At 44.0% G+C, this 12,783-nt stretch overlaps 1 non-coding gene across 1 annotated transcript; it reads right to left on the bottom strand.

Annotated features, from left to right (window-relative positions):
• Positions 1-11,268: 11,268 nt before the first annotated feature.
• TRNAN-AUU (transfer RNA asparagine (anticodon AUU)) lies at positions 11,269-11,342 on the bottom strand. The gene has a single exon. It is a non-coding gene; the product is annotated as a tRNA-Asn (tRNA).
• Positions 11,343-12,783: the final 1,441 nt, after the last annotated feature.

Raw genomic sequence — 12,783 nt, 5'->3', positions numbered from 1 at the left:
AAACCTTCTCCCTGCTGACTAAGGCTGATTTGAACAATCGGTGAGGGGGAACGTCTTGAAACCCCAGTTTGTACCCTTGGGACACTATTTATAAAACCCACGAGTCCAGGTCCGAATGAATCCAGAACTGACTGAAGAGTTTTAGACGTGCCCCCACTGGTGCGGGCTCCTGCAAGAAAGCCCTAGCGTCATGCAGTGGATTTGGCAGAAGCAGAGGACAATCTCTGCTCCTGCAATCTTGAAGAGGCTACAGACCTCTTCCCTCTTCTCCTTCCTCTACCTGCAAAGAAAGGGGAATCTTAACTTCTTGCATATCTATTGGGCCGAAATGACTGCATCAGATAATGATGCGTCTTTATCCGTTGAGAGGGAACATAGTGCAAGAAGGTTGACTTACCTGCGGGAGCTGCCGAGATCAAATTAACTAGGCCGTCGCCAAACAAGGCTTCACCTTCATAGGGAAGAGACTCCCTTTCTTCTTGGAGTCAGTATCAGCAGTTCCTTGGTGAATCCAGATATACAGGGAATGGGGGGAAGGGGATGTGTTCTGCACCAGCTATTAAATTCTAAATATTTGTATGAAGAGGCCCCAATAAATGTCCATCAGTTATATTAAATATTAATTGTAGGACGTTCGGGGGTGCTACCAGAGACAAGTAATGTTATGCAGGAAAGGAGAAGAGAAAAGAATGTCTCTTTTGCTGGCGCACAAATGATGATTTAAAAATTAACTTTTAATAAATTCGTTAAAATTGTCTAAACACAAAATAAAGTACAATAAGTTTGTATAATGTAATTACCATATATAATAAATGGAAATACATTTATTAATATCAAGGTTCGCTACCTGTGTTGTGTCTTTATTATTGATCCAAATTGACTATATCAATTAGTCTGATACTGAATTACTGGACACTATGTAATATTAGTTGAATGTATATTAGTAATTCACTTGACAAATGTCAGAACCTGGCAATAGTTCTACATATCATACACTTACAGCACTCTTTCCACAATATTTTCCCTTTATTCCAGATCAAATGGTATAATCCCCCACAGTAATTATTCCTGTTGTAGTATAGTACAGTATGGTTGCTGGGGACGTCTTTAATGAAAAGAGAGGGAACATCTAATGTGTCTCCTTATGGGTAAAATACTTGCAAGCTAAGTGCTATGAATAGCATCAGCATGTAGATAAATGCTGAGTGTTAGGTGAGTAATGCAGATAAATAGGGATATCTAATAATTCTATAGAATAGTGGGTGAATTATTAGATATCCCTATTTATCTGCACCTCTAAGCACACTATTTGACTGTCCACACCCTGCTGTGCCTATTACCCATCTCCTCCACCACCCTCAACACTGACCCACACATCATTCACCCACAAAGATACAATAAAGGTAGTTTGGATAAATTAGCTAAATGAAATGGATTTAACCAATTTATCTAAATGACAATTTTTGGATGTTTTCCAGTGTTTGGGAGCAAATGGTCAATTGTCATTTGCTGCCACATATTAGCATAATTTTGTTTCAACAAGAAAAAAAAATTGGACAGATAATCTAAGTGTGGATCCAGTTTAATGCTGATTTCAGAGCCAACTATAGACTTGATTGAGGTACTGTGTCCCCGGTACCAAATACCAATTAAAATAATATTGTGAGGTGTTCAAAAAAGACTGAAAATGAGTGGAAATTATGGTTATTGAGGTTAATAATACTATGGGATCAAAATGACCCCCAAATTCTATGATTTAAGCTGTTTTTTAGGGTTTTTTGAAAAAAACACCCGAATCCAAAACACACCCGAATCCGACAAAAAAATTTCGGTGAGGTTTTGCCAAAACGCGTCCGAACCCAAAACACGGCCGCGGAACCGATCCCAAAACCCGAAAAATTTCCGGTGCACATCACTACTTAATTAGAACTTCGGTCAGTGTGAATTCATTATTGGACTCAACCATGGTTATACTTAAAACCCAGGGGTCTATTTAAGATCGATCTTAATCGATGTTGGGCTTCCAGGTTGAAAAAAACACACATTTACTAACATTTTAAAATTTATATAAAAAATCATCTGTTCGTAAATGCAGTGCACATGGTTTTGCCCAACTGCTAACAAAATTCCTGCTGCGATCAACTTGGAATTACCCCCATCGATTGATGTTTTCACACTGCTCGTTCCAACCCCAAAAACTATGAAGAGGATGGGGGCATATACGCAGGGTCCATCCTGTGCATGTGCCTACATTTTCTCCGGGTGCCCCGCAGAAAATGCGAATGCCTCTGCCTGTCAATCAATAGAGGGTGTACCTTCGCAGGTATATCGCGATCATGAGCCATGTCTCCCATTTTTGTCATTATAGGTGCTCTGTGAGCTGCTGACCATGCCCCAGCCCCTCTGTCTCCCGTGAATAGACATTGGGGCTTATTCAGACCAGATCGCTTCAATTTATTTTCACCCAGCGGGCAATCAGGTCTGCACTGCACATGCGTATGCACAACAATGCGTAGGTGCGACGGTCCGGAGATCACAAGAAGATTGACAAGAAGAGGGTGTTTGTGTGGGTGGCAACTGAATGTTTCTAGGGAGTGTCCGGAAAAACATTGGAGGGACCCGGCGTTTTGTGGGAGGATTTGTGACGTCACCTCAATGGCTGAGTAAGTGCTGAGCTGTGCAGCTCTTGTGCACATGTGATCACACACCTGCACAGCAAATTTTCCCTTCCGCTGTAGGCGGCAACCACCTGATCACAGGGATGCAAAAAACACACCCTAGCGATCAGGTCTGAATTACCCACAGTGTGCATATTTGCAGAGCAACAAGCTACAGGGAGCCTTCCACCCCCCCCTTCCCCATGACTATGGGACACTGGGGGGGGGGTTATTTGGGTTAGCTGGACATTCCCAAAAAAGTGACTGTCCTGCAAAAATTGGGTTAGTTGGGAGGTATGTGCAAATACATTTATTGTTTTGCATGCAGGGTAAATACTGGCTTCTTTGACATTTAGCCACAAATGCTGCACAGTTGAATTACAGTATTACACTGCAATTAACAGTTATGCTAGGACATTCCTTCTCCCAAAATCTACCTCTCTCTGCATGTTACATCTGTCCCACAGTGGCGTGCGGTGAGGTCAGTGGCTAGTGAGGCACTACAGCCATAATGTCCGCCGAATCCTGCCGATGACCCTTAGCCAATGCCCGCTACTGCCTCTGAGCCGATACCCACTGCCACCGCCAATGGCTTAATAAACTCTCCCACAATCAACTGACCCAGCCCTCCACCACTAATTTCTATCTCAGTCCGATGCCGCCAATGCCCGCTGCCTGCCTGCTCATTGTTCTTGTGATATATTATACATTTTTAAAGAAAAAAAATGAGTGTTTGGGACTGGGAAGGGTGAGGGAGGAGGACATGAATGCAATTTTGTTGTCCAGGGCTTCCATTAACTTAAAGGAGAAGGGTCTGAATGGGTTAAAAAAAATGTGTGAGGTCCCCCCTCCTTAGTATAACCAGCCTCTTTGAGCCGGTCCTGGTTATTTAAATACTGGGGGAAAAATTGGACAGAGGTTCCCCGTATTTAGACAACCAGCACCGGGCTCTTAGACGGGTCCTGGTTCCAAAAATACGTGGGACAAAAGATGTAGGGGTCCCCCATATTTTTAAAACCAGCACCGGGCTCCACTAGCCAGAGAGATAATGCCACAGCCAGGGGACACTTTTATGTAGGTCCCTGCGGCCCTGGCATTACCCCTCCAACTAGTCACCCCTGGCCGGGGTTCCCTGGAGAAGTGGGGATCCCTTAAATCAAGAGGTTCCTCCCCTCGAGGCACCCAAGGGCCAGGGGTGAAGCCCGAGGCTGTCCCCAGCACCCCTGGGTGGTGGGTGCCGGGCTGATAGCCATATGTGTAAAAAAAGAATATTGTTTTTTTTGTTGTGGAACTAAAAGGCCCAGCAAGCCTCCCCCACTTGCTGGTACTTGGAGAACCTCAAGTACCAGCAGGCAGGGAAATAACGGGCTCGCTGGTACCTGTAGTTCTACAACAACAAAAAATACCCAAATAAAAACACAAACACACACACCGTGACAGTAAAATTATTGAGACAGGCTGTAGCATGTGGATGCATGTAACCCTATAAAAGTGATGGATTGGGTGACTATTACAATACCCACTGTTGCTGTCTGAAAAATGATGGATATATAGATTGCTCTGCCGAGATGTTTTTTTTCTAAAATGCACCACAGGTATGGATGGATAGTATACTTGACGACACAGAGGTAGGTAGAGCAGTGGCCTACTGTACCGTACTGCTATATATTATATTATTTATTATTATTATCCTTTATTTATATGGCGCCACAAGGGTTCCGCAGCACCAAATTACAGAGTACATAAACAAATAATCAAACAGGAAAACAGCAACTTACAGTTGATGACAATATAGGACAAGTACAGGGTAAATAAACATAGCTACATCAGCAGATGACACTGGAATAAGTATCAGGTGGCAGAAGACTGCTGGATTTGGTGCAGCTGAAGATTATTAAAGTAAGAAAAGAGTAAGCACATGAGGGAAGAGGGCCCTGCTCATGAGAGCTTACATTCTAAAGGGGAGGGGTAGACAGACAGGGGTGAGACAGATGGGGTACATAGAGAGCGTGGAACAGAGGTTTAGGATGAGATTTGGCTGGGTTTGGTGAAGAAGTGGGTCTTGAGAGCCCATTTGAAGTTTTGTAGAGAGGTGGAGAGTCTGAGGGGGAGAGGTAGGGAATTCCAGAGAAGTGGTGCAGCACGTGAAAAATCTTGGAGGTAGGAGTGGGAGGAAGTAATCCGTAGGCAGGAGAGTCGGCGTGCATTAGCAGAGCGAAGAGGACGGGTGGGAGTGTAAAGCGAGATAAGATCAGAGATGTAGATGGGAGAGGAGTGGGTGAGGGTTTTGTAAGCAAGTGTGAGAAGCTTGAAATGGATTCTGAAAGGGAAGGGGAGCCAGTGAAGGACTAGTAAGAGAGGAGAGGTGGACGTAGTGCATTTGGTGAGGAAAATGAGCCGGGCAGCAGCATTGAGGATAGATTGGAGTGGAGAGAGGTATTTGTCAGGAATGCCAGTCAGGAGGAGATTACAGTAGTCCAGTCTGGAGATGACCAGTGAGTGGATAAGAGTCTTAGTAGCATCCTGGGTCAGAAAGGGTCTGATCCTGGAAATATTTTTTAGATGAAAACGGCAGGTTTGTGAGAGGTGCTAAATGTGTGGTTTGAAGGAGAGGGAGGAGTCAAGGATTACTCCAAGACAGCGCACTTGGGGGGTAGAGGAGATAGTAGTGCCATCAATAGATAATGAGATTGTAGGAGGTGAGGTTATGCGGGAGGGAGGGAAGATGATCAGCTCGGTCTTAGACATGTTAAGTTTAAGAAAGCGCTGGGACATCCAGGAAGAGATAGCAGAGAGACAGTTGGAGATACGAGTGAGGAGAGTAGGGGAGAGGTCTGGAGAGGAAAGATAGATTTGAGTGTCATCAGCATAGAGATGATATTGGAAACCAAAAGAACTAATGAGCTTACCTAGTGAGGACGTATAGAGAGAGAAGAGGACCAAGGACAGAACCTTGGGGTACCCCTACAGTTAGTGGAAGTGAGGGGGAGGTGGAGTCATGAGAGGAGACAGAGAATGAACGGTCAGAAAGGTAGGACGACAACCAAGAGAGGGCAGTGTTACGCAGACCAATGGAGTGAAGGATTTGCAGTAGGAGAGGATGGTCCACAGTGTCAAAAGCAGCAGAGAGATCAAGTAGAATAAGTAGAGAGTAGTGTCCCTTAGATTTAGCAGCATGGAGGTCATTGCATACTTTTGTAAGGGCAGTTTCAGTGGAGTGGAGAGGACGGAAGCCAGACTGGAATGGGTCAAGCAGTGAGTGTGAGGAAAGAAAGGAAGTAAGGCGGTTGTAGACAATACGCTCAAGGAGTTTGGAGGCAAAAGGGAGAAGAGAGATGGGTCGGTAGTTGGAGAGAGTGTTTGGATCAAGGGTAGGTTTTTTAAGAATAGGAGAGATGAGAGCGTGCTTGAAGGCAGAGGGGACAGTGCCTGATGAGAGGGAGAGATTGAGAAGGTGGGAAAGATGGGAACAAGCAGAAGAAGAGATGTGGCAGAGGAGGCGGGAGGGGATAGGGTCAAGTGGGGAGGTGGTGAGGGGACAGGAACGAATGAGGGCCATGACTTCCTCTCCAGATGCATGGGAGAAAGATGACAGAGTTGGTGCGAGGGATGGGGAGGGTTGGTAAGGGATGGGAGAAGGCTGGTTACTGATAGTCTGGTGTGATGTGATGTCCTGACGTATGGAGTCAATTTTGGATGTGAAGTAAGTGGCAAATTCAAGAGCAGAGAGTGAGGAAGGGAGACGAGGTGGAGGTGGGCAGAGGAGTGAGTTGAGAGTGGCAAAGAGGCGCCGGGGGTTGGAAGACTGGGAGGAGATGAGGTTCTTGAAGTATGACTGTTTAGCAAGAGAAAGGGCAGCACTGAAGGATGAGAGCATAAGTTTGAAATGGAGGAAGTCTGCCTTAGAGCGTGATTTCCTCCAGTGTCGCTCAGCAGTACGTGAGCATTTTTGCAGATATCTGGTGCATTTGGTGTGCCAGGGTTGAGGTGTTAATTTGCGAGGGTGAACAGTGGTTGGTGGAGCAACAGAGTCAAGAGCAGAAGTAAGGGAAGCATTGTATGTGGAAGTGGCTTGTTCAGGGCATGAGAGAGAGAGAGAGAATAGGAGAGAGAAGTGAGTCAAACAGGGAGGAAAGGAATGTGGTGTCAATAGCTTCAATGTTACGCTTAGTGATGGTAGCCTTAGGAGGTTGAGATGGGGAAGTCGAGAGAGATAGGTTGAAGGAGAGCAGGTGGTGGTCAGAGAGGGGAAATGGGGAGTTGGAAAAATCAGAAATATCACAGCGGTGAGTGAAGACCAGATCCAGTGAGCTCCCATTCACATGGGAGGGTGAGGAGGTCCACTGGGAGAGACCAAGTGAAGAGGTGAGGTTAAGGAGTTTAGAGGCAGGGGATTGTGTGGGGATGTCAATAGGGATGTTGAAATCGCCTAGGATAATAGTGGGAATGTCAGAAGAGAGGAAGTGAGGAAGCCAGGAAGCAAAGTTGTCGATGAATTTGGAAGCAGTGCCAGGGGGGCGGTAAATGACAGCTACTCTAAGATGGACTGGTTGGAAGAGACATATGGAGTGGACCTCAAATGTAGATAATATAAGGGATGGTTCTGGTGGTATGAGTTGGTAGGAGTAACTAGAAGGTAAAAGGACCCCAACACCACCCCCATGGCGACCCCCAGGTCGGGGGGTGTGTGTGAATGTAAGGCCCCCAGCAGAGAGAGCAGCAGCAGAAGTAGTGTCAGAGGGCGTAATCCAAGTTTCAGTAATGGCTAGTAGGTGTAGGGAGTTGGAAATGAAAAGGTCATGAGTGGGGACCAGTTTGTTACAAACGGATCTGGCATTCCAGAGGGCACAGGATAGGGGGTATGAGTTTGTGGGAGAGATGTGAATTAGATTTTCAGGGTTGCTGTAGCGATGAGGTGGGATTAACTTTGAGGGCAGGGATGAGAGAGTAGTGATGGTATGGGTGCCTGAGATAGGAGGGGAAACTGCAGGAGGTGGGCAGGGAGGGAGGTCAGTGTGATGTGGATGGGGGTGTGGGGAGGTGACAGGGAAGGGAGAGAGGGAGCAGGGCTGAGTTGTGGGGTAGCAGGACCATGGGGCAGAGGTGAATGAAAGTGGGGTAACAGGAAAGGTGGGGGAAGGAAACAGAGGGATGGAGGGGAGACAGAGGAGGAGGTGGAGGAGACTAGGGGGGGGGAAAGGATAAAGATACATTATTAGGTAGACACTGAGTGATGTGGGGAGTATAAGAAAGCATTCACATAGTGTTAAGTAGGTAAATAGGTTGAGGGAAAGTGGAAGTAGGAGAGGAGACTGTAAGGGAATCCGAGCAGAAGAATTGTAGAAATGCAGGTGAGAAAAGCAGTGTAGGCTCAAGGGGTGTAGATTTAGTATGAAATGAGTCAAAAGCGTAGATAAAGTGGGTGCAGAAATGTATTTGGAGTGTAAGAAATGAAAGGATTGTGAGAGGTTTAAGAAGCAATGGTAATTATGTTAGATGTTTTAAGTGTTTGCAGGTAAAATTGCATTGGTGCAGCTGTGCTTAAAAAACAAAATTACAATAATACAGATACAGGCATTTGTAGGTGAAATGGATGGTTTATGAAATGTCCAAGTAAGGTAGTTCTGTGCTATGTAATCAGATGCAACAATCAGGAGGTGAGTGATCTGAGGAGTAAGTGACTCACATTTGTTATTAGTTCTTCAGTTTTCTTTGTTTTGTTAGATTGGTGTGCTTCTGTTTTCCTTCTTTTTCACTTCGATTGAACGCTAATTGAACACTGCTGTTATGTGTCAATTTTATCACGCTTTTATAAAAATGCACGCTTAGATCAATAAATGCACAGCCAAATGGCTTTGCACAGCCTACACCATTGGACTTAAGTAGAAGACTATTACAAGTGAAACCAATAATTGAAATCTGTAACCACACCCCACCCCCTCAAATGCCAGGCAATAAATTACCTTAAAAACAACAACCAGGCATTCCACAAAGATTAAACTGGGTCTATATCATTCAAAACTTTAAAAAAGTACTTCAAAATCACATACTATGCAATAATGTTTCAATTTGCATTACCCAGCAGAATTAGCTTTGCATATATAGATATAGTGCAGCAGAATAGATTGGTGGTTGTAGTCAATTGTAATTACCTGTAGGTGACAAGAAGAGAAGAAACGTCAATTCACAATCGATATCAGCTGAAGATAAATTAACGCTGATTGAACGCTGCGTTATGTGTCAATTTTATCACGCTTTGATAAAAATGCATGCTTAGATCAATAAATGCACAGCCAAACAGCTTTGCACATCCTACACCATTGGACTTAAGTAGAAGTCTGGTGGTCAGCAAAATTTTGCACTGTCCTCCTACTATATATAGTGCGCACAACTACTAAAATACACCACAGGTATGGATGGATAGTATACTTGACGACACAGAGGTAGGTAGAGCAGTGGCCTACTGTACCGTATTGCTATATATTATATACTGGTGGTCAGCAAAATTCTGCCCTGTCCTCATACTATATAATACAATGCAGCACAGATATGGAGCATTTTTCAGGCAGAGATATTTTCAGCACACTGAGCACAGATATTTGCAAGCACACTGAGCACAGATATTTGCAGCACACTGAACACAGAAACTGAGAAAACGCTGCACGTCCTCTCCCTATCATCTCCAATGCACAAGTGAAAATGGCGGCGACTCGTGGCTCCTTATATAGAATAGAATAGCTGCTGACGGGCACGATTGAGGGAGGAAAGGGACATTTGAATCCAGCCCATAGATGCAATGTGAATATGTAATTTGTACCTTCCTATCTTAAAATGTATATACAGTGTATATGTCACAACTGAGGGCCTGAGCTGACTGGAGGCAGCCTCAGTTGTAGGGGCTGAGGTGTAGTGGAACCTGGGAGGTTGTATCAGACCCCTGGACATGTAAGTTAAATGTAGAAGAATTGCCCGAAGGCGTGCCCACGACAACCAGGATAAAAGTCAATGATGTTTATTTTGACAAACTCCATGCATCACAGCAGTAATAAAAGAGAAACATAAAATCAGCAGAGAAATAATACAGTTCCTGTGTACTACAGGAGGACAAGGACCAAAGGGCTCTGGTAGTATGAGACAGTTCTTATTATCTTCTAGTTGGAAAGTCCTTACCAGGCTCGACTGTAGCAATGGAGATAGCCCAGGATCATACTAGCTAGTGTTCCAGGAAAAGCTGGGCTGCTGTGGATAAAATGGCTGCTGTGGGTACTGGCTGAAACCAGACTGATGTAAGCACGGAGTGGATTGCTGGATGGAACCAGCCAAATAATAAATGAAGCTTGAGAGCGATGAAATATGATTGATATATGGAGTTTGAGAGCGGTGAAATAATAGTGCCGGTGGTGAGTGGTAATCTGCGGAAATGATACCGGCACTTTAAGAAGAGCTGATCTCTGCTGGAAGCTAGGCTGGAAGCAGGTAAATCTGTAACTGGAAACAGATGAGTCCCAGAGGACTGGAGAGTCAGGCTGCACCGCAGGTGGTAGACTAGAGCTGGTCTCTTTAGTGGAGGTTTGGAGATGGTAACTGGAACCTGGAAAACAACCACGGGAGAGAGACAAACTGGAACTAGGTTTGACAACCAAATCACTGACGCCTTCCTTGCTCAGGCACAGAATACTTATACCTGCAGCAAGGAAGGGATTGGCTAGGCAATTATGCAGATTACAATGGAAACAGCGGATTGGTGGAAATGAACAGGTGACAGAATCCAACATGGCTGAGCCCATGCAGACACTTGGAGGGAAGATTGGTTTGAAAATCCATGTGGGAACTTTAACAGCAATGGCGGCGCCGGCCACAGTAAACAGGAGACGCCAGACTGATGAGTGCACATTTGAACCACGCGGGCAACAGCGGAGGCCGCGGCTGACATAAGCGCCACTCTGACATCCTGCATGCAGAAACTCAGGGACGGCGGCGGAGGCCGCGGGAGATGCCATTCAGGATGTAACATGGCGCCGCTGTGACAGCGTCTCAGAGTGACAGGAGAGGAGGCAGGAATGGGGACATCAGAATAACAGATGGGATCCGGTCCTGGAGCGCTGAGCCAGCCTTAGGAGGCATCTGAAAGGTAAGTTATGGCGTCCAGATACCCGGATCGTGACAGTATACACTAGAGGTCTTTCCGAACCCCCTAATCCTAACATTGTAATTTGCTTTAGGGCGCACCTCCAATTAGTCTAGTGTTTCTTGCTGCCTTTCCAATGAAGCAAGTTTAATTTAGTAATAGGTGAAAAACCATCCCTACAAAGGTGTTAATCAGAGACTTGGCTTTGTGGACACTTTTCAGAGAACAACTTTGTTAGCATAAAAGTAAAGCCAGAAAATGAAGAGCTGTTTAATCACTCAATTGGATTTTTTTGCCAGCATATTTCTTTTTCTCTGCAACCCACTGCTAAATTGTGCTTCCTAGCTGTTTTTATAAAATCACTGAATCAAATCTAACTCTGATTACATCAGAGAAGGCCAGGTACCCTACACCATAACAGGGGGTTTGAAATTTTGACTTGTCTACTTAAAGATCACCAAAATCTGATCACATGGTCAATTACGTCCCTGGGTGGGATTGAACCACCAACCTTTTGGTTAATAGCCAAACACACTAACCGATTGCGCCACAGAGACACTTTGCAAAAAGTACATACTGACAAAGGCTAATAAGCATTTATCTAGAACGTTTCCTAGAAAAACTTTAAAAAGTCAATAATCTGGAGAGTTTTTGTAAGATGTTTCTTCCATCAACCAACGAAGAAACACATTGGTACTTTCCCATGATGACTGAGTGCTTCAGGATCTCTTGCACTTACATGTGCAGCAGAGTACTGCAATGGAAGCATGCTGGGCCCATAACCCAGAGGTAGGCAGATTGAAACTATCCTTTGCTATATGCATTTTTTTTTGTTAATTTAAGTAATCAAAACTGGGATTGATATTTTTGCTCTTTTATTTTTACTTAAAGTACAATAACTTTTACCATTTTAATTTGTTTTAATAGTATATTGACAGTATTGTTTTCTTTCAAATATCCACTTAATTTTCTTTACCCTATTATTAAAATGGTAATTGACAAAAACAAACTACATTGTCACCAGAAGAGCAATACAAAATGTACAAGTGATATATTAAAATCATCTTTCCAGCTTGAATTTCAATGATGCATTGGGGCAACAATTTTTTTAGCAACATCTTCACCCTTAAATAAAGATTTTCTTAATTCCTTACCTGTGTGCTAATTAGATATCACCTTGTTTTCACATTAAACAGACTTCCACATGAGAAAGCAGCAAGGATGCAGTGGCGTTAATGTTTCCTGGTGTCAACCTGTATTATTTCAGTAGACATTGAAATGAGGATGCATCTTGCTGCCTTTCCAATGAAGCAAGTTTAATTTAGTAATAGGTTAAAAACCATCCTTACAAAGGTGTTAATCAGAGACTTGGCTTTGTGGACACTTTTCAGAGAACAAATTTGTTAGCATAAAAATAAAGCCAGAAAATTAAGAGCTGTTTAATCACTCAATTGGATTTTTTTTGCCAGCATATTTCTTTTTCTCTGCAACCCACTGCTAAATTGTGCTTCCTAGCTGTTTTTATAAAATCAATGAATCAAATCTAACTCTGATTACATCAGAGAAGGCCAGGTACCCTACACCAGAACAGGGGGTTTGAAATTTTGACTTGTCTACTTAAAGATCACCAAAATCTGATAACAAGGTCAATTACGTCCCTGGGTGGGATTGAACCACCAACCATTTGGTTAGTAGCCGGACACACTAACCGATTGCGCCACAGAGACACTTTGCAAAAAGTACATACTGACAAAGGCTAATAAGCATACATCTAGAACGTTTCCTAGAAAAACTTTAAAAAGTCAATAATCTGGAGAGTTTTTGTAAGATGTTTCTTCCATCAACCAACGAAGAAACACATTGGTACTTTCCCATGATGACTGAGTGCTTCAGGATCTCTTGCACTTACATGTGCAGCAGAGTACTGCAATGGAAGCATGCTGGGCCCATAACCCAGAGGTAGGCAGATTGAAACAATCCTTTGCTATATGCATTTTT

This window comes from Pseudophryne corroboree, chromosome 8 (assembly GCF_028390025.1).
Source record: "Pseudophryne corroboree isolate aPseCor3 chromosome 8, aPseCor3.hap2, whole genome shotgun sequence".
Taxonomy (NCBI): domain Eukaryota; kingdom Metazoa; phylum Chordata; class Amphibia; order Anura; family Myobatrachidae; genus Pseudophryne; species Pseudophryne corroboree.
Note: the sequence above shows the minus strand (reverse complement) of the source record. Positions and strands in the feature narration are given on the sequence as shown.